The sequence below is a fragment of the Larus michahellis genome, chromosome 4 (assembly GCF_964199755.1).
Source record: "Larus michahellis chromosome 4, bLarMic1.1, whole genome shotgun sequence".
In the NCBI taxonomy this organism is placed as follows: Eukaryota; Metazoa; Chordata; class Aves; order Charadriiformes; family Laridae; genus Larus; species Larus michahellis.
This window is the reverse complement of record NC_133899.1, coordinates 87,920,480-87,943,117: the sequence shown is the minus strand read 5'-3', so window position 1 is coordinate 87,943,117 and position 22,638 is coordinate 87,920,480. Positions and strand designations below refer to the sequence as shown.

At 40.8% G+C, this 22,638-nt stretch overlaps 1 protein-coding gene across 4 annotated transcripts in view; it reads left to right on the top strand.

The window, feature by feature from the left end:
* ANO3 (anoctamin 3) overlaps window positions 1–22,638 on the top strand; it is a 205,900-nt gene that overhangs the window by 37,607 nt on the left and 145,655 nt on the right. The window contains exon 1 of one of the 4 annotated variants that reach the window (XM_074586272.1): window positions 20,554–20,704. The exons of 2 other annotated variants lie outside the window; for them this stretch is intronic. The gene's annotated coding sequence lies outside the window, so the exon portion shown is untranslated. Of the gene's footprint in view, window positions 1–20,553; window positions 20,705–22,638 lie in introns of those variants that run through there. One more of the 4 variants, XM_074586273.1, reaches the window with a different exon arrangement.

Genomic DNA, 22,638 nt, shown 5'->3' with positions numbered 1-22,638 from the left:
GAACGGCCTCTGTCCCAGGGAGAAAGCAAATGGCTAAAAGCGGTCAGACCAGGAAAGGATCCATCAAACTAAGACTAAAAAGAAGATGGCAAGCAGGGATCCATTATTTACTCCCAGGGATTGGAAGATACTCCATGAGAGGATCAGAGAAGCAGAAAGAAGGCAAAATGAAACAGAGGAGGACGTGCTTTGCCTTCCTATTATGTGTTGTAGAGTTCAAGAGATTTGAAAGGGGGCTAGAGAAACATGGAGGATGTGTCAGGGGCAACAGAAAACAGAAGATAATCAGAGGGCTGGAGCACCTCTGCTATGAGGACAGGCTGAGAGAGTTGGGGTTGTTCAGCCTGGAGAAGAGAAGGCTCCGGGGAGACCTTATTGTGGCCTTTCAATACCTAAAGGGGGCCTACATGAAGGATGGGGAGGGACTCTTTATCAGGGAGTGTAATGATAGGACACGGGGTAATGGCCTCAAACTGAAAGAGGGTGGATTTAGATTAGATATCAGGAAGAAATCCTCTCCTGTGAGGGTGGTGAGCCCCTGGCCCAGGTTGCCCAGAGAAGCTGTGGCTGCCCCATCCCTGGAGGTGTCCGAGGCCAGGCTGGATGGGGCTTGGAGCAGCCTGGTCTGGTGGGAGGTGTCCCTGCCCAGGACAGGGGGTTGGAACTGGATGATCTTTAAGGTCCCTTCCAACCCAAACCATTCTATGATTCTAAAACCTGGCTGTGATGTCGGAGTTCTCCAGGCCACACACCGCAGGAGAGCAAGACCCCGGGGCAGGCCTTGCTAGCGGAATAATCAGTCTCCATCTAACCTTTTTCTTCATTCTCTTTTTGCGGTAACCCTATACTGATTTCCCTCGGAAACATGGTATAAGCTAGCCAGGCATTTTCAAGAGCCAGTATGCCCTAGCGAACCAGGTGAGGATTTATGCTGTTAGGTCAACCTGGCAATGGCTGTTTCTCCAAGTCTCGTGTTTCTCAGTATCTTCCTGCCTGTCTGAAAGCCTTCAGTGTCGCTGCTGGTCATTGGAAGACATTTGACTGCCCCATTGCTTCTGTGTTCCCCACACGTTGATCTAGACAAAATGGGGGTCGATGCCATAATCTTCTCCACACGATGCAGGGCAGATGGTGACAGCATTTATTAAGGCATCCTGGGTGCTTAGTTTGGAGACATACCATGCTTAACCAAGGAATACGTATCTTAAATCCCATCTAGGGTAGGTTACGGTACAACATTAGCAAAGACGCTCCCTCACAGTGAGGTCTGCTCTGTTTGTGGGAGTTTCGTTGTTCAGCTGCAGCAATAGCCAGGATGCCCCACGCTTTGCTGCAGAGGACTGGGAAGCTCGGTCAACTGTTCCTCGCTAAGCGGTATCTGTGAGAAAAATGGTGCGATGGAGCTCTACCTTAGCGTCTCAGGGGATTCAGAGTGAGTGAGCAAACACGCCTGGAAAAGGGGGGAGCTTGTACACCTTAAGCCGCAGGCCCTTCTCTACAGCATCTTCCCTAGGACAGTGTTCTTCAGGGCTGATCCGCAGCAGCTCCAGCAACCGTTTCTGGGTTTTCTTCTGGGTTTTCTTCTTGGTTTTCTTCTCACTAGCAGGACAAAGGAAAAGACAGATTCAGAATAACAGAACACGAGTTTTCTGCTTACAAGTATGACAGATTAAAGGACTTAAAGGTCTTGGCCAAAGCTTTCTTGAAAGCAATGCAAAAAATCATAGAACCATAATGACACAAATTTAAATAAGCTTTAGCTAGAGTCAACACCGCTGCATCCTAAATTTGTGTGTCATACCAGCAATTGCGAGTCAAGACAAGCCCCCAGACATCTTCCATATATAAGGGATGAATCTTTTTCAAAGGCATATTGATACACTTAACAATGCATATAAAAATTAATCTGTCATATTTCAGAGGTTTTTATGCTTTTATTTGATATTAATCTTTTTAGAAGAAATGAGCTTATACCATGCCACTTAAAATCATCTGAGAGTACAACTAATAAATCCCCCTGTTCTGTGTGTGACTGTAGAAATGAGATGGAGACATCTCTGGAGCCATAAGTTAATTTCAATTGACATCACTGACATCTGCAATTTGAAGGACTAAGAAAATCCGCATTTCCCATGGGAAAAATCTTCCTTTGGAGAAGATAAGTGGGCTTGGCCCATGTGAGCTTTCTGACTTATGTTGCTGCTTACCCAATCTTCTGATGTTTCTACTTTTCTTACAGAACCACAGGAAGTCCTCCTACACTGTTTCTCTTTGTTTTCTGTCTTTTACACATGATATGAAGAAAAAAGAGGCTACTCACTTAAATAGTGGTGTATAGTTCTTATCACGCTAGGCTTTATTATAAGGCATGCGTTCATGTTTGACTCCTATAAACACCAAGCACAGACCTTTAACCAGATATGGCAAATCTTGATTGATAATCCAAATAAGCAATTGGTAATCAACTGATTTACCTTGGCTATATCAATACTCAGGACACTTTGCATAAATGTTTGTTACATGCCTGTTCCCTTTCTTATGAAATGAGTCATGATTCCTGTTTACAAATAACGGGACTGGAAGAGGTTAAACGACTTGTTCTATTGTGCAGCATGATCCTTGCAGAACTGGGAGAGGAGCTCAGACCGCCTATCTTCCAGAGTCACCGTAGAACTAGTCCCTGCCTTAGAATTCAAATAAGGATTATAAGAAATTCTTTATGAGAAACTAAAATGTAATGTCAAGCACATCTATCAGTTTAATCTTCTGCCACGTGAGTTTTCGTTGTTAGAATGAAGCAACTTCTCTGTGTTTACTGTAAATCATATTTCTGCATTCTTTTCTAGCCCCACAAATGCCATAATTGACCTTTAGAGGAACTGAAAGGCTCCTTATTTGTTAAAGCACCAGCTTGCACGTCTGGTTTTTGCTGCATCAGCTGACAGAGGTTGTAACATTAAATACGTTCACAGACCTTCATTTTTCACATTGCTGATGCTGTTTAAGATACCATGGCCACATGAAATTTCATTTTGTGTGTGTTGAATGAATAAACAAGAGAAGAACTCATCTTTATGAATAAATGTCAGTCTGCATTCATTTTTTTAATCACCTGAGAATTTAAGTAGTTAATATCACCACAGTTCACTGCGGTGGGATAAATTTTCAGTCTTTTCAACAGACTGAATAAATTTTGTTTGACCTCTAAACCAATATAAAAAAGTCATAGCGGTCTTCAGAGTTTTACTAATAACGAAGACATCTCATCTCGTATCTTTTCATTGCTTGGACAGAAAAACAGAAGGAACAGTCTCCAGTACAGTTTCTTCATTTCTGTATGAAAATAGCTAAGATATGACTATAAATATGACTTCAGATTTGCAAAAGGGAGTTTAGAGATGCACTTCTCTGAATGCTCAAATGTTGACTTTTTTCCTGCTGAAAAGTTTGATCGTATCTAGACTCTCTTTTGTTCTGATTAATTTTGTGGTACTTAAGCATACTTTATACCTAGAAATTACCATCTTGTCCAGATTTAGGTCAATTATTATTATAGCTGTTCTTCATGGCAGCAGCAAACCTAGCGTTGTGTTTGGTACTGTTGAGCTTCTATAAAATCAGAATAACTATTAGGTTTGTTTTTTATATTTAATGCTGTTTTCTCCAAAATGTTGTGAGAACAGCTTACTGTCAAACCTATGTACCAAAAATGTAATGCAGAAATAAAACCATATTGATTAACAAATCTTTTTTATGTAACTATAGACTTAGGTGTGTTAAACCTGTTTCCAAAAAAAAAAGACAGTGCTGGAAAGATTGTTGCTTTGGAACTGTAGGGTCAAAATATTTTCATGATCCATTCCTAGTAATTCTCCCATGATAGAAGATTTTACTCTGAAGAATTCCTGTTATGAGTTGTTGAGGGTGAAAATATACATCCTGCTTATCCTAAATTTGCAGTTGTGTAGTGAAGACAAACTTAGTTTCAATGAAGAGGGCTTTTGTTGTGAAACAAGTGGCTACGGCATTGCGACCACCAAGGCAGAGAGTCAATACGTTTTCACGTGCTCAAATTGAAAATATAAATTTAAAAGCCTGTGTTGAACTAATTTTGCAAAATCAAAATGTCCAAAATTTAAGAAATTGTGCTTCTAAAGCTGATTATGAAAAAAAATATTTCTCCTCTGTGAGATGAACCTTAATTGCATACAAGGCAACGTTTTGCCCTACATGAGTGAAAACGTACGTGCTATGTAATAGCAGGTGGCACCATAACAGATGCAGGAGATGCTAATTCAGATTCTACAAGTAGCTCTAAAGTTGTAATTCCTAAACTTTCAGATCCTTGATTTTCCAAGTACAAGAAAGTTGTTCCATCAAGTTTTTTGAACATTTTTTTTTAAATTGAAGGGATGTGTCAAATGCAGTACTAATACTAATTTTTATCAGCTCTCTGTACGGTACTTCAGGATCTCAGACTTACTGTGAGAAATGTAGGCTGTATGATAAGGATGTGCAGCTCTAAATTTTGTGAGACTTTAAATGAAGGCAAACTGCACAGACAGACTGTAAAAGTAATCAAAAAGACTAACACGGGTACATTCCTATAAATGCACCAAGGGTTCAGAAGTACTGGAGAATCTCCTGCTTCTTCTGGTACTTCATTTCAACGCTTTCATTCATTCGGGATGGGAAAATAATGCAGGAACTCCCGCGCTTTCGATTTTATTAGTCTGAAATATGGTCAAGGACCACTCTAGAGCTGAATTTGGGTTGTTCTATCTATTTATCTATACATCTGTCACATCTGAAATTATTTTTTCCTTATTTTTTCAGCCTCCCAAATTCCTAAAAGGACTGTAAGCCTTTAGCACTATTGTGTTGAAAGATTCTCACTTTTCAGTTTTTAAGTTGATGCGACAAATATAACGGGAACTGTTGGAGCTGTGCGGTGAAGCAGGATCATGCTGGCAGAATCTACCACTAAGAAACAGAAGGGAAGAAAATGATGAGAAAATGAGCTGCGGGGAAATTCAGCATTTATGGCTTTTACTTTTTTTTCTCCTATATTTTTACCTTTAGCGTTCAGAGGGCCATTGAGTTTCCTGTTGATTTGCTTCACTTTTAGGTGGTCAGATGGTATTGTAACTACAGGACATAAAAATAACTGTAGGACTTATCAGTAGAAAAAAAAAACAAAAAACAGTTGAAAGACATGTAGAAGTTCAATTTTTAGCTTAATCTACAGGTCTGCTGGAGTACAGAACTGAAAAATTGAATATTAGCAGAGCTTACGGCTAGAAAAAGGAAGAAGATTATGGCAAATGCACCTGGTGGGTCATTCTGACGTTCTCCGATCTTCAGTTTACAAGTGTTGAAGGACTTGGAACTTTTGCGCTACAGGGGAAAGCAGAAGTAGGATTTTTTTAAAGCTGGATTTAGTTAGTCAATAGGGAGAATGGTTTTGTATAATGCACTTAAAGGTATTCAGTTTGAGATGTTAAAAACTGATTCTATGCGACAGTATATTACTGTCTATGATGAAATTCGTATGTGAGGTCAAAGGAAAATTGGTTGTCTTAACCTTGTTTCAAAATCAGTTTGATCTTGTTTTGTTTTTTTTTTTCCCAAGTACCCTAGGGTGATGATTTTGCAGTCTAGGCACGATCCTGTAGCTATTTATTAATACATGAGAATAAGAGACTGAGATGCTTAAAAAAATAAAATAAAATTGATCCTTTGATAGTCAGAATGCCATGTTTCTGAGTCTTCAAAGAACGGCGCTCCGATGGTAGCACTGAGCCACCGTGCCTCACCCTTCGCTGGGGGGAAAAAATGCTCCTATTCAGCGAGGATTCCTGGTTAGCACGTACATCCTCTGTGTGTATTTGGTTTTCTGGCTTCAGTCTTTCTCATATATATGCATAATGAAAAAAAAAACCAAACCCTAAAAATTACATAGATATGGAAGTATGAAAACTGTAATCACAAAGGTCTGTGATCATGTGGGTTCACCTCCTGAAAATAACACAGTGACATTTCTCTTGAAGCTAACCAACCTGGACAAAGGACTTTATTTCAGAAAGGTACTCAGTCTATGCCAACAAGGCTCTCCTAAGAGATTTCAAAGACTAGAAATTTCTGTTAATTCAGTATCACGTGATGGGGAGCACGAGCTCTGATTAGGTGGTAAGTGCAGTGATCTTTGTACCTTCAGCCAATATTAGACCACATTGTCGCTTCTTTTGGGCTCTGTTTCTCAGAGGATTGAGTGAAAATCTGCTTTTTCCAGAAATTAGGGTGAAGATGGATAGCAATGGGCAGTTTTTTATTGACTGACGGACAACTCTTCTACAAATGTGTCCATCACCAATCCTTAATACAACATTTTAAAGCCTCAACATTAAACTTCATTCCGATTAATCTAGTTTATCAAAAATATATAGATTTCTATAGTTAGAATTGCACTACTTCCTTGCCTCTGAATCTTTCCACATAGACTCCTATGTCTCTGAAGCACCTGCTCTGGCTGATATAAGAAGCAGCAATTTCTTCTTTTGTGTTGTTGGGGGTTTTTTGTTTGGCTTGATTTTGTTTGTTTGCGTTTGGTTTTTTTTTAATTATTATTTTAATCAGTGGGATTTGTACAGAGATACTAGAGCCTTTCATCCCTAGCATCCTCTGCCCAAGTGCTCTGCAGGGATCCCCTGTTGCCTGTCAGCAGCACAGGCTGGTCAGGAGCCTCATACTATAACCTGAAAATGAGAAGGCAGAGATTTTCGTGGTGTGCCTTCTGGAAAGACGGTCCTCAGTCCAGGAGCTGCGGTTCAGGCAGCTGTGCCTTGTGCTCTCTTTAATCAGCTGTCTGCTCTTATTGCAAACTCCTGCTCCAGTGAGCCCGTGGATGGAGTTTTTTCTCTAAGCTGGTGTTGCATTGCTCCAACAACATTCCCTGGCTGGAGCAGAGCTGCTCTGCCAGAGCATTGCTTGGGATCTCGGGACCATAGGCAGGGATGCAGGGACAGGCTGTGCTGAAACACAGTAGTTACAGAGCAATGTACCACTGAGATAAATTAATTTTCTTTTTTTTCTTTTTTTTTTTTTTCTTGGCTCTGGTGGGAAGACAGCATTTGGAAAGAAGCAGCAGCTTTTGCAGTGCAAGAGGTTGGGCAAAGCTGTTTTAGTTTAGGGGAATTTGAGGGAGTCTGAATATCTCTCCCCAGGGAAGCCCTGGGGCTGCTCTGAACACATCAAGGATAAGCTTAAAGTTACATTGGTCCCTCTTTTCCCCTAAATCGCATCTTCTATAATGCTTGTTACCCAAGGTGTAAGCCAGAAAAAAAGCGTGCAAAAATCATGACAAAGATGTGTCTGGTAGAAGTGGGGAACAAGTGCTGCTCTTATGTAACTTCCTAGGATATTTTGCAGATGATGTTAGAAAATCTGTGTAATAGTTGAAATAGGAATTCATTAGACTTAAGATTATTTGATTACTTAGCTTTTTGTGAATATTTAAACATAATAGGGCACCTTTAAAAAAACTAAACAAAAAAAAACCACAAAAACATCAGGAATCACTAAATACGTGATTCTATAACATATTGTATTTCCGTAAGTCCCTATGAGATTTCTTTGGCAAATCTGGGATACTGTCCTACAGCAAAGTTCTGTGCGATGGTGGCCATAAAACACCACGTCTTCTGGCTGAGGCAGTGTAAAAATGAAACAAGGGACCTTGTCTTTGACTTCTGGGGGAAAAAACCCACCAACCTATCTAGAGAAATAGCAAGATTCTTGTAACCTTTCACAGCATCCCATGAATACTGGAGTGAATCTGTGGGTTGGGGTTTTTTTTGCGGTTTTGGTTTGTTTGTTTGTTTTATTTGATTTGCTTAGTAAAGTAATTGGCTAAAGAGGAAAAATATTCATTCGAGCTGGTAAAACTGTATCAAAACAGATGATGAGATCCCATACGTGTTTGCTTTCCTAGTTAAAAATAAACTCAGAGCTCCCTCTAGTGAGATTTCAAACTACCATAATATGTTTTTTTCTTTTGAGTTAGTAAGTTGTAAAGTAAAATCAAACATTCCATTAGTCCATCAAGCAAAAATAATTAAACAAATATGCATGACTAATTTAAATCGTTTAGGAGTTGTAAAAATGTGGGAACATGTCTTCTGCAATTGCCTGTTTCTCACTCCCCAAAATGTTGTAACTGATTTCCAGTCAGTGCGTCTCGCTGTTGCTTTTCTCTTTGCTTTCATGGACTATTTATAAATGAGTTCCATAGTTCAGGTTCAGCTTGGGAATCATAAGCAATTTTTTTTTTACTCTTCTGAAGTCCAGTATCTCAATGATTTGAGCCTGTACACTCGCCAGATGTGTTTTCTCATGAGTTTTCCATTATTTCCTGCTCCCGGTCATTAGCGTGCGAAATGCCTTTCCTGTGATATTTTGGTGCTTCAAGGCCTGATTCCTCTTCAAGGAATACGAAGCGACATTGACAACTGTGAAGATGAAGAATTGTCAAGGAGTCCTTCAATTAGGTTAATTTTGGGTTTTGTTTTGAGAAATGGGGGGGAAGAGATTGCTCAGATCATCAGTTGATATAAATAAACTCTATTTTAGGCCCAAATCAGATCTGTCCCAAGTCACTTAGGGGGGAGCAGTATCCGGTCTGCCTACATCTACTCTTTTTTTTTTTTTTTCACTCTCAATGCCCAGAGAGCCCAAACAGAATCAGACAGTCACTATAATAAGAAAGGCTCGTACAGTTTGTGTATGAGAAATAACCAGTGCTCCAAAGTCCTCATGAGCTAAATATAACATAGATAAGACCTAGGGGAAAGGAAAGTGTTATTATCCCATTCGATAGGGCAAAAAGTTGGTACTACTTCCATAATGGAATCAAGGGTTTGCCCTCACTGTTGGGTAGAGGTACATATGGGATCGCCCTACCTAGTCCGGAGCTTCTTTGCCTGAAATAATAAAACCTACTGGGAGGAAGGGTATCTCCATTTGGGTACGGTCCTCTGTCAGTGCATTTAAAAGTCTACTGGACCACAGCAGATTCTTGTTTTGCTGCCTCAGAAACAGATGAATCAAGGTGTTTATTGACTGCATCTGACTTGGATGCTCCCCTCTGCTAATAGCCATGCCTCAGTTTTTATGCTGCCAACAATTTGTAGCCCTAGCTTAAGGCTAAATCTAGACCAGTTTATTTCTAGCTGTCCTGACTGTAGGCTTTGATCATGCTGGTGTTCATTAAGCACGCTTCTCCTACTCAAAAACCGCAGTTCAGACTTTGTTAGGAAAGTCCAGAATACAACTGCAGCTAGTAAATGCCATTCATCACTGAAGCCGCATAAGCAAACACCTTCTAGAGTTCACTTTTAAAATGAAATACTGCAAAAGTTTGGATTGACTGAGTGCCTGTGCCAAATTAACTATTTAAGGGGGGCAGGAGGTATCATGAAGAGGTTCTGGGTTTTTTCCGTAAGATTTTTTAAAATAAAAGCAGTGTGTTAATTTCTTCTCCGCAGGATGTTCTCTCTTAAGCTATCTACCCCTCGTTAGCCTCACGAAGCTGGTCTGCGTTGACTGTGTTATTAACTGATGCTTTCAAAGAGTCATTTCAGCTTGAGCTGATTTATGTGACTCCCTAATCATATGGCATCTCTGCAGGGTAAGCAGAGCAGTGCAGCTCAGCCACACTGATCTTTGACCCCGGTGTATCTTTATGTCAGAGAAAGGGAAATACAGTTTCCAGTAGCTGTTTCTGCTCAATACGTTGCAGTGCCAGATTCTTTCTTTCAGGGAATTTTTGTTAGGATATCTGCCGGAGGACTTTGGCACTCCTTTGTTCCCTATGTGATCAGGAGATACATCTGACTGAATCAACGTTATTTAGGCTTCAGTATGTGATGCTTTATAGGATTTTTTTTTTTCTTTCTTAGTCTGCATGCGCTGTTGGAAGGACATCGGTGAAGGTTATGGTTTTATGATATGTTTTCCTTAGGAAGCATATAGCACTCGTAAGGAAACTTGGCCTTTGACTTACATTCTTTGTCTTAAGTTCATTTTTGAGGTTGTTTCTTGCTTGAGAGTTTGAGATGAAATCTTTTTTAGTGGGCATTTCCCAAATGCTGTTTGTAAAGAACTCTCTGAAAAACTGGTGCAGACTGGGGAAATAAACAGTTGCATTGGACCAGTTGTTAGGGCCTCATCCTATGGGCTTCTTTCCAAAGGTCCCTCTGAGGATCATTTCTTATAAGGTCATGACCTCTAAATGTTTGTATTTCTGACTATTATTTCAGTGTCGTATCTATAGAATGTCTAGGAATTGTGCTGCTGCAAGCTATCCCTTTAATTTATTCAATATGGAATAAATAAAACCTGTGCTATTGAAATAGAAAACTATAGAGACATCTTGGGAGAGAGATTCTCAGCAGTTGTCTTGCATGCTATAATGCTGTCTCTTGGATAATGGAACAATAGTGTGTTATTTAGGGAGGTAAAAACATGACAGAAAGGTTTAAATGCGTGTTTGAAAGCTATTTTAATATATCTAAAATAATACAAAGTCTTTCAAAAAACTTTTGCACAAAAACAACTTTCTGGCAGGTTTTCCAAGAGAATGGCCTCTGGACTATTTTAGGTAAAATAGGTCAGTTTACCTGATGTTGAAATAAGAATTAGAAAATACACAAAGGTGGTGATGTTGCTTCCATCTAGAATGATGCTTTCGTACATTTTATGATGATGGAGTTATCTTTTGACTCCTGAGGATCCAAATTAAAATGATTGAAATTAAGACTTTTTTTCCTTCCGTGTATGGTACGATGAGGAAAAATATTGCTGTTACTGAGCCAAACATCCTGCTAACCAGAGGCAGCAATTTTCCCCATGGTAACTCAAAACCATGAAGAGGACCTGATGCTTTCTGTTAGCCCCAGTGAGGGTAGAACACTCTGTTTCATTTGATGTTTTGATCGGCTGCTGTAAATTTTGTGCCAGAAAGTTGCTCTAAAACTTTTCCTGATGTGCTTATTGGCTAAATCAATCAGAGGCGAGTAAAATTCTGATCAGATAATTGTGTGCTCAAAAAGGAAGATATACAGAGTTCAGAAGATCAACTTTTGTCTTTAAGTGCAACTGAACTTGTACATAAAGTACAATACAAATGTGTTTCTATTTCCAATTGATAAAGTAAGGGGACCATTTAAGTTGATACTGTCGAAGTGACAGTAGACATGAGAAAGCCATTCATTCCCCCTGAAGTTAGAGCCTCCCAATTTTCGATCTGGCTGATAGGGAGAGCTGCAGAAATCACTTGGCCTTGAGGCAAGACACCTCTGAAATAGTAATAATTCAGCTGTTCAAGCCAGTCTTGTTCATTTCTAACAGTTACTGCCTTGAGTTGAGCCAGTTTTAAAACTTACACCGTTCCCTGGAAATTTATTCTGAAATAACCATTATATTCCCATTTTACTTAAATCATTTTTCTTTTAATACAACAGTGTTTCACATTTCTTCATTTTCATACCATTAGTCTACATGTGGAGAATAGATTCAATTATCCTTTTGGGTGTCTGCTTTTAGATTTAAGTTGTAATTGTGATAATGGATATTATCAATCTCTTGAATTAGTTTCAACACTTCCAAAAAATATCCAAATGAACGTATGGGAAGATTTACTGAAAGCTAAAGTGTAACTTATCCAGCTCAAGAATGATATATATGACAGTAAAAAACATCCTTTAAGTTTCTGTTCTTTGACAGCATCACTTTTGACCGTATCACCTGGGCACACCCTCAAAACTCCGCAGATTCACACAGAGAATTTAAACTTGTATGGCTTAAAAGAATCTCATGGGGTTTAGCATATCATAATTTCTTATTCTACTTCATGTCACATGCCAGGACGCCAGCAGCCCTGTTGCTGTTGCCCTCCCCCAGGCAGAATTATTTAAACGTGGTGATCGTTACACTAACACTGCAGAAATTATATTATTTACAGAACTACCTAAGAGGAACATGCCATTTCCAAAGGAACCAAAACTTCATCCACTGGAGATTTATTATTTGCTCTAACAAAGTACGCTAAGGTAGTATCTTTGATTCTAGCCTTTATCATCCTAGGATGATAATGTTTCATAAATCTCAAAGCAGGTAAAGTAGCACGTGCTTTTAATAAAACTGACTGCTTCCACTGGTAGTCCACCTGAGCTTCTACAATTTTCTCCAAAAGCCCCAGGTTTGCTGATTTTCTGGCCTATGATTTTGATTTGCTTATTTAATAGAAGTTCTTTGAGAATCCTGATTTTATTCAGATCTGCTCTTCTTCAAATTATGAATGCTCACTGCTAAAAGTGACCAGTTAATAATTGCGGGTGCCAGCCGTACCTGTGAGATGATCCTTTTCTAAAATGCTTATCTAAATGGACATTGAAGGAAGTGTCATATAAACAGTAGGAATATGAGTTTGAAGGAGGTATCACTGGCTCCACTCAGGATGCACTTACTGTTACCTGGGGAGGGGCGGCTGCCAAAGCGATCGAGACCTCGGGACTGAGCCGTTGAGACTCTTTGATGCCACACGGTCAACCTGCACTTGCAGCATTTTCTCCTGTTGGTGCTGCAAAGAAATACGAAGCCTTTAGCTCTGCCACAGGTATTAAAAGGAGTCATACCAACCAGGCTAGCAGGGGAAAACTCATCGGTTTTCCATTTTGTTTTGTGTTTTCGCTCGTGCTGTGATAGAATTATTTCTCTTCTCACACTCCAGTGCGACGTTGCGCTTGGTGTGTCTGCGGGGACGCCAGACTGACTCACAGGACACAGCCGAATTCCGTAGGTGCCTCTGCTAAGGAGCCTGAAAAGAAATTCTGGACTTTTACTTGTCTGCCAAAAATGGTCTTTCTTTAGGGTCTGACATTTTTTTTTCGCTAGATAATGGCATTGTAGATGCTCAAGTAGTTACACATAACCTCAACGTAAACATTTGCCCCTACTCTCATTTTTTCCTTATTGTCCTCCTTATAAGTTAGGTTTGGGTTTATGAAACCATGATTTATTAAAATGCCTTTTTCTTTTTTTATTGCTCTAAAGACTTTAAACTTAATGCAGTCCTCACAAAGGAAGAGGCTGTTTGCCAATGGCTTTGTTTCGAGAGTCAGATTACGCTATGTTTTCCAGTTATTCAAAATGTTAAAAAGCATATGGGGGCAATAAAGTCTATAAAAACATCCTACCTGCCTGTCATTTATATATATATATAATTTTTTTTTCTTTTAATTCTATTTTCCTAAGTATTTGTTTTATTCTTCACACTTTTTTATATTTAATCTCTTATAGTTTTCCATGTTCTGTCTTTTTTTCTTTCACCTTTGTAAACTGTAACCCATGTATTTGGAATCTGCCTCAGCTCCTTAGATTTACAAGCTATAAGGGGCTTCCACGTGTTTGCGCGTCACTGAGTGTGTAATCAACTTTTGCTAGTAATTACAAATGATATTCAGGTAGTTTACCTTTATTTTGATCTCCAAAGGTGTCTTTCTTTCGGTAGATGCTTTCAGGAAAAATGGTATTGGAGAGATGCAAGGGAGATTTTTGCAAAGATATTGTGGATAACTCGATTGAAAATGGAAGTTACCCTCCTCTCAGACTTTGCTGATCTGCTCAGCATCACCGATGGCCTGAATCCAGCCCAGTTCCTGCCCCAGGCAGACGTACCCAGAGCATGCCCAGCCCTGCAGGTGGGCAACCCCCCGCCTGGGTTACTGCTGGAGCCTGGTGCTGCCGGCGTGTTTCCACAGCCCCTCAGCTGAACGTAGCACAGCTCCTCAGGAAACCTTTAAAATGCTTTTGGCATGTAAGCACCAGCACTTCCGCGTCAGCAAAGCAGCTTGGTAGGGACACGGGCTGGGAAAATCAAAATGTAGAAGCTGTCTGAGATAGCAGGGGGACAACACCATGATCTTACAAGATGCATTGAGTGCTGTGTCTCAGAGCATACAGTGGAGTGTAAGCCTCCCAAATTCCAGGTGTCTCCTATCTGCCAGATGGTTCCTTTTTCTTTTGCCAAAGCTGTTTTAAGAGGCGCTGGTTCATATAAATATAAAGTATTTATCATAGGAGCGATTTTCACCCAGCTGAAATCACATGTCGTCAAATACCTTCTCCTGTGGTTCACATAAATATTTAATTGGTGTGAAATGGGCTTGGGAAGAGCAGAGATTTGAGTTATTTCTTATACTTTCTAGAAGAACATTTATCATGAGAACTCATGGCAGTTCGGTGCTGGTAGATACAGCTCCTTTAATAACCAGGGAAAGGGGAAGGAAAACCTAGGACTGAATGCCCAGGTGTGGGTAGGGCACAGACAACAGGTACGAGGCAATGAAGGCATAGAAATGAAACCTTTGAGTTTCTTTGAAAATTACAATATCCTTAATATCTTGTCTCCACTTCTCTCCTTGTTAAAATAGGGATAACCTTAGCACTGTTCATCCCTAGCGGAAAAAACTCATGGATCATGTGTTTTTCATGACTCTTGGTTGTGATTTCTGGTTTCAGCAGCTTCTGTTTCAAAAAAAAAAAAAAAAAAACAAACCAAACAAACCTGAGATTTTCCCCTACTGGTATCTCTTTAAATACATAAGTAACAGTGAATGGCTCCGTATATTTAAAATGAGGCCAGATAAGGGTACAGAAGCAGGGCTCCTTTGTGGAGGCCGGAGTAGCGCCTACCAGCCCTGCCTTCTGCAAGCCACGGTCTGCTTCCAGCCCACCGAGCAATGGAAAATCTGTGTCCGTCTTATTGTCATGGTACCTCTGTGGCACCCGTGTAGTCCTCTCCTTCCTGGCTTGTAAGGGAGGCTACGTCAGTGTACTTCATGGGCTGCTTCAGGAACTGCCTCTTACCTGATTTTGAGAATAAACGCATTTCTGTGTGTAAAATGCTGTAGGCGCTAGGTTGATAAAGCTGCACGAGCACGGGGACAGCCTGAGCTGTCCCGGCAACGGAGGAGGAGTGGTAGCTGTCAGCTCTTCTGATGTTTTTATCACTCATGCTCTAGTCTGTTAACACTGACGGGGGGACCCTGGGGCACAAGTAACTCAGATAAATAATTACCTGATTTATCTGAAATTAAGGCTCTCCAGGAAGTTCCAGCACGCTTCCTCTTCCTGATGCCTCTCCCAAAATCTGCATCCCAGACAAGAGCAGTGGCATAAAAATGACAAGTGCCCCCTATTCAAACAAGCAGCTGTCGCAGGGAGGTATCGGCGAGCATTTTCCTCCTACAGTACTTGAGCGTTTTGCACGTTTTATTTCTCCAGTACTGACACAAGGACAGAACTGAAAGCCAGAAAAAAGTTCAACCATCCAAGCCCACATTCCTTCTTTACCTCCCGTTCTCCTCTGATCCTTTTTTCTCTGCACCCAGGCTCCTTTTCACAGCATAAACAGTTTCCCCATTGCGACCCCTCTCCTGCAGAACAATCCATCAACACCAAGATTAACTGATTTATGTTATTACCATTTTTCCTGCCACATGTCAGCAGGGTGGTCCTCCCTTTTAAGTCCAGGGAAGAAGTCCAGATACACAATGTTTGTAGCAATAGGGATCGTCTTTATTTGTGTACATTCCTAACAGGATAGATAGTTAACAGAGAATAGCTGTGATTTTTCTTTGGGGAGGGGAAAAAAAAAATGAAAGAAAAAAAAGATGCCAGAGCCATAATTTTTAAAGGAACGGTGAAGAACTTTAGCTCTGTTTAACCACTATTGACAACGCTAGTTGTGAAGTTAGATTAGTTCTCTTAGGCTTATTCAGATTTTGCAACATTTTGTTCAGAACACAAATACATCTATGTATTGGTTTTATGCACGTTTTCATTTTGTGCTCCTTTTCCGTTCTTCCATGAGCCACCAGTAAACAGGAAATGGATTTATAATCTTTCTGTTCTCTAAATTTTACTTTTACCTGATTTCTCATAGTGTTTACTTCTGACTTTCTTGAAGTGTGGTTATCTTGCAACTCCTAAGCTTAAAGCATCAGCTGATCTTTAATGGGGGATGTATTTCCTCCGCTCCTCGCCCTCCCTACTGCAGGGACTATTATATTGTTGTGCCACTATCTTTATCACTCGTATAAATTTGCCCTAGTAAAAAGAGAATCTCTTTTTTGCAATATCGAGAATTTAGTTAAATTCTAAAATGCCAAAAAAATTCTACGTTATTATTTTCTTGGTGACTGAATGACTGAAAAGCAGACGTTTTCAGAATAAATATCCTCTCACCATTACTTTTTTTTGTAATGGGTATTTCTTTTCACACTAGTTTACTTTTGTTGCTATGTTTAATTTAGTTTTATTTTTTTATTTTCATTTGATTTATTTTCATTTTATCTCCTTACCTGAGGAGACTAGGCCTAAATGTAAAATGTGTGGTACTACAGTACCATAATCCCTAATATATTCCACGTTTCACTGGATGATGAACAGTCAGTTTTATTTAATTTAATCCGAAATAAATTTGTTTAGGTATTTAAAGTCCCTATTAGTTTAATAACTAAGTCCTATTCAGCAGAAGATAACCGGGTGCTATTTACATTGGCCAGTGGATGTCACTGTTACAATGCAAATACAACTAAAAATAGCCATGGATAACTTTGAATGGTAATATCAATGAATTAAAAAAAAAAATAAAATAAAGCTCTCAGCCTTTATTGCTGTGACTCATTGAATATGCAGATGAGTAAAAAATATAGGCAATTAACCTATTCCAACTGTTGGTTGGGATGGGGTTATTTACCCTGGCGTGCAGACCTGTGGCGCACAGCGCCGAATCACCCGCACCCTGCTGCTGGGGGCCCTTAGACGGAAGGTGGGGGCTGCGGTTGAGGGAGCAGCCCTGGCAACCTTCTCCTTATAGCTCCAGCACCGGTATGTGACTCGGAAGCATCTCTGTCGAATACGCCCAGTCACGCAATGGGAACCATCTTTTTATTCAGAAGCTACATTTACCTTTGAAAAATAAGGCACTGGATGCTGTTATAAACTCTGTTCCATAAATACAGGGCAACAAATTTGTTGGGTAGGACACAGTGCACTAAAAAGCAGAAACAACGTGGCGTACCAGGCTCACATATTTTCTTGACATCTTTTTTGCTGCCTTTTGCCAATCAACTACTGATCACAAAATTCATGGCTTTCATTCCTCATTACTGTTACAACACCAGGGAGTATAAACAGAATGATTACTTGGAGTGATGACAAATATCTCATGCGCGCACACACACACACACACATATATATATAGATAAATGATACATATGCATACATATTTTAAAAAGTACGTTTTTGTCTCAACTACCATGGCATGACTCAAAAAGTGTTATGCTTGGAGGAGACTGGCAAAGAGTGGTCAGGAAAAAAAAAATTATGACTTTCAGGGGGCTCTGAAGATGATTTTTCACCTTTCTCCTTCCCTCACCTCCACCTGCCTTTTGAGAAGAACCTTCACCCCCTACGCACTCCCCCGCTGCACGCCCTAGCACAGGATGCTAAAGCCTGCTATGTTAGCATGATTCCTTTCCTGAAAAAAGTAGTGAGAAATATGCATATGGATATTTGTATGTATATATTTGTGTAAATAGGTGTATACATATGGATACAGACAAGCAGAGCTCGATTCGCTGACAGTTTGCAGAGGCAGCCTGAGCCACCCTTGCCAAGCCAAGCTGATGGTTTTCAGAACCCCATGGATTCCGCTAAGCTGTTATTTGCTGCTTTTGCAGCCATAAAGTTTCTCAGGTAAAATTCTCGCCTGATGTTGAATTGAGCTCTGTTTGACTTGTAAGACAGTTAACAGCCGAAACATGGAAAAACATGGGGCTTTTCATTTGGGATCACAGAATCTTAGTGGTTGGAAGGGACCTCTGAGATCATCGAGTCCAACCACATAAAAAAAAAAAAAAAAAAAAGCACCCACCTACTAAACTCCACAACCCCACACACAACACCCCACCACAAACCAATAATCTTGGGCACTAGAGCATGCCCTGAAGAGCCATGTCTACACGTTTCTTAAATACCTCCAGGGATGGTGACTCCACCACCTCCCTGGGCAGGCTGTTCCAGTGCCTGACCACTCTTTCAGTAAAGTAATTCTTCCTAATATCTAATCTAAATCTCCCTTGCCGCAGCTTCATACCATTTCCTCTGGTCCTGTCGTTATTCCCTTGGGAGAAGAGGCCAACCCCTGCCTCTCTACAGTTTCCTTTCAGGTGGTTGTAGAGGGCAATGAGGTCTCCCCTCAGCCTCCTCTTCTCCAAACTAAACATGCCCAGCTCCCTCAGCCTCTCCTCACAGGACTTGTTCTCCAGACCCCTCACCAGCTTGGTGGCTCTCCTCTGGCCACGCTCCAGCACTTCAATGTCTTTCCTGTAGTGAGGGGCCCAGAACTGAACACAGTACTCGAGGTGAGGCCTCACCAGTGCCGAGTACAGAGGCACCATCACTTCCCTACTCCTGCTGGCCACGCTATTCCTGATACAAGCCAGGATGCTATCGGTCTTCTTGGCCACCTGGGCACACTGCTGGCTCATGTTAAGCCGGCTGTCCACTAACACTCCCAGGTCCTTTTCTGCTGGGCAGCTTTCCAGCCACTCAGCCCCAAGCCTGTAGCGTTGCTTGGGGTTGTTGTGACCGAAATGCAGGACCCGGCACTTGGCCTTATTAAACCTCATACAGTTGGCCTTGGCTCATTGATCCAGCCTGTCCAGGTCCCTCTGTAGAGCCTTCCTACCCTCAAGCAGATCAACACTCCCACCTAGTTTGGTGTCATCTGCAAACTTACTGAGGGTGCATTCAATCCCCTTGTCTAGATCATCAATAAAGATATTGAACAAGACTGGCCCCAAAACTGAGCGCTGAGGGACACCACTGATGACCGGCCGCCAACCAGGTTTTGCTCCATTAATCACAACTCGCTGGACACGGCCATCCAGCCAGTTTTTTATCCAGCGGAGGGTACACTTGTCTATGCCATGATTCTCCAGTTTCTCCAGGAGAATGCCGTGGGGGACGGTGTTGAAGGCCTTACCAAAGTCCAGGTAGACAACATCCACAGCCTTCCCCTCATCGAGAAAGCGGGTCACATGGTCATAGAAGGAGATCAAGTTGGTCAGGCAGGACCTCCCTTTCATAAATTCATGCTGGCTGGCCCTGATCCCTTGGCTGCCCTGCACTTGCCTTGAGAGCTCACTCAGGATGATCCTCTCCATGACCTTTCCTGGTACAGAGGTCAGGCTGACAGGCCTGTAGTTTCCGGGATCCTCCTTCCGGCCCTTCTTGTAGATGGGCGTCACATTGGCCACCCTCCAGTCATCCGGCACCTCTCCTGTTGACCGGGATTGTTGATAGGTAATGGAGAGAGGCTTGGTGAGCTCTCCTGCCAGCTCCCTGAGAACCTTTGGGTGAATCCCGTCCGGCCCCATAGACTTATGCGTGTCCAGGTGCATAAGCAAATCATTAACTACTTCCTCCTGGATTACAGGGGGGTTGTCCTGTTCTCCATTCTTATCTTCCAGCCCAAGAAGCTGAACACCCTGGGGGTAGCTGGTCTGACTATTTGTTTAAAGCTAAAACTGCTAATAATGAGCCTTACCTTTCTTAAAATACTCGATAAGTAGTGATCATGCTTCCTCTCCATAAGCATCTCACCATTAGTCTTTTTAGGTTCCAGCACGCCTTGCTTCAGTCATGCCTGTTTACACACCTTAACTGAGCTAGAAAATCAGGTTTTGCCAGTGATCTGGCAAAATATTTTCCTTGAAGTAATTAAAAATTTGATGCTGCTTCTCTGAAGCTTAAAATAGATGGTAGAATGGCTGATACTGGCTTTTCCCATGCGGGCTGGGGGGACGTGGTACATTTCCCAGGTTATCCTCTTCTCCTCTCCACACGCTGTATTGGGGACTTATCCTTGAGTATCCTGCTACAGTGCTTTGGGGAACCAAAGGATCCGGTTCAAGTGACACAGCGTCTGTTTGCAACTTACACAATCTTACTGGAACAGGATTTCTTTACACTTCTAAAGGAATAAAGGCGAGAAAAATGCTTTAATAATAATTTGAAACAAATGTTTTGCCACTGTTCTTAAAGCTCTGAGCGCACATCATAAAGGCGCCAAGTTCTGCAGCACTGACAGTACGTGCTTTTGAGATAAACAGTGAAACAAGAAGCATGTGACAGGCTTGAGGTGAACGGGCATTTTCATCTTGAGAAACTGCAGTCCTCGCATTTGGACAACAACACACAAAAGTACTCCGTAGCTCTTGTTTTCAGTTCGCAGAGGGAAATGGTATCTATCTGATTTCAAGTGCAAAGCTTTTGTATACATTTTAAAAACAAGCGGTTAAAGTGGGTATGTGAAAACAACTTGCGGATTTTGCCTCGGGTGCATGGAGACTGAGAAAGATTTTTCTGCTCTTGACAGCCTACTTCATCTGTGTAGTTCTAAATGATGCTGGAATAAGATACAGTACAGTCAGGCAGTTACTTCTGCAGCAGTAATAGTCAGGAGCGACACTCCCCCAGCGAGCACTACAAGCAGCTGAACACCGCTGAGCAGGCTGTTGGGACGTAGCACTTTAGAGCATGTGAAATCAAAACGCTATATACAAGCAAGAATTAGGTATGTACTGATTTATTTTTTTTTCTGTTTCCTTTTGGTGACGATCCTGAAAATAGAAGTGATTACAGTGTCTCTTCGTGCAGTACCAAGTATATGTTTTTGAGTAAATCAAATGCATGCAAATAAACTGAGAGATCAAAACTGCTACTGCTTTACGGATGAGCATTTAAAAAAAAAGCTTTTCATTTACGAGAATACATTTTCAGAGTAACTAGGACAGATAACTTCCTAAAAACAATGAAGCATTGTGTAATTAATCAGTATAGTTCTACATTAACACAATAATCAGGAATACTTGCATTACAAAAACATTTCTATTTCTACAGATTTTGAATGGCTAGAATCCTACTTAATACAAACAGAAAAAGCAGACATGCAAAGCTGTGTCTGTGCATACACCATTATTACCTTAATTTTCAACCAACTTATTAAGTAAAAGAAATGCAATTCCATAGTGTGCGATTCCACTTTGACTGAAAATAATCAGCCCTTTTCCAGGTTGTTTAGAATCAGGTATAGAATAGCTGTTAAATTTATTTCACATGAAAGCCTTTTAAAAATGGATTTGGAAATACAGTCTCAAATTGTCCTACCAATTTAAAGGTAAATAACCTGTTATACTTAAATCGAAGATAACTATATATAGTGCTTCCAGCTTTCTGTTAATTCAGGCCTGCAGGGCTAAACGAATTAGCTAGTAGGATAAAGCAAGATGGAAAACTCGGCCTGAATTTAAACAGATGATAGACTCAGCTATTCAGTAGCTCTATTTATAATTCTAATACTGTCATTTTTGTTAAATGGAATGAAGAGACTTAACCGTTCCTAATGAAGTGAAGACAAAAGCTTTATGAACTTTCAACCTAATCTTGAGCTCCAAACCTCTTAGGCACTCTTAGGCTTCTCCGTCAGCCCAATCCCACCCCAAAACCTTGTAACTATAAAACAATATAGTAACAAATTTCCCAATAGGTTTAGCAATCCAAACTGTAGAAAGCGGGTTTGGGAAAAAGCATCCATTATCCCTACTTCTCTGTTGAAGCCAGTCGGAATTGGAAAGTCCCTTTTCCCCTGGCTGCAAGCTGGTCCCCTTACCCACCCCCCAGGAGCCTGCAGGAATGCCTTTCCTACTTTACATCCTTTATAAAGCCTGCATATATAGAGGGACATATAGATGGTACCTGTATGTAATCCTTCATGTTCTCACCCCACAGTGGAATGAAAGTACGTCACGCGTCTTGCATGGATGCCTCATAGGGAAAAAGTGAGAGGAAGGGAGGCAGAACAAACTATTTGCTTGCTATTTGCTTTGTCTAAAGAAAATACTGTTAAAAATGCTCTATGACCTTCCATCTACTCCAAAAGCTAAAAGAAAAATGTCATTTCTCTCTCAGGAAAAAAAAAGATTATCCTTTGCACTGATACTTGCACGCTTTCTCAACTTCTCCAATTTCCATTTAAAGGAAGAGGAAAAAAGAGAAAGTTAAGCTAGAAATGCCCTCTTCAGTGAAGAAAACCTTCATTTCCCTGTAATATCTTAGAAAATTATACCTAAAGGTATATGAAACTGACTGCATTTTTCTATTGTTCCTGTGGCCACATACAACTCATTTTTTCAAAGTATGACATCTTTTAAATGCAAAAGATTCAGGATCAGAAGGCTAGGCAAATACAACACTGCCTGAAACTGAAAAGAAGAATTTAAATTGGGAAAGGGGGAGGAGGAGGAAAAAATCAAAAGAAATCTGTTTATTTGGTTAATTCTGTTTTACGTTCTGGTTTTGCAGGTGTGTCTGGTGAGTAGTCCACAAGCCTCAGCATTCATACTCTTGTTTATTATTCTTTAACAGTACATACTGCATGTTCCAAGAGATTACTCTTTTTACAGCATTTGGCATGTAATTACTGTTTGTCCAGGATACGAGTAGTGTACA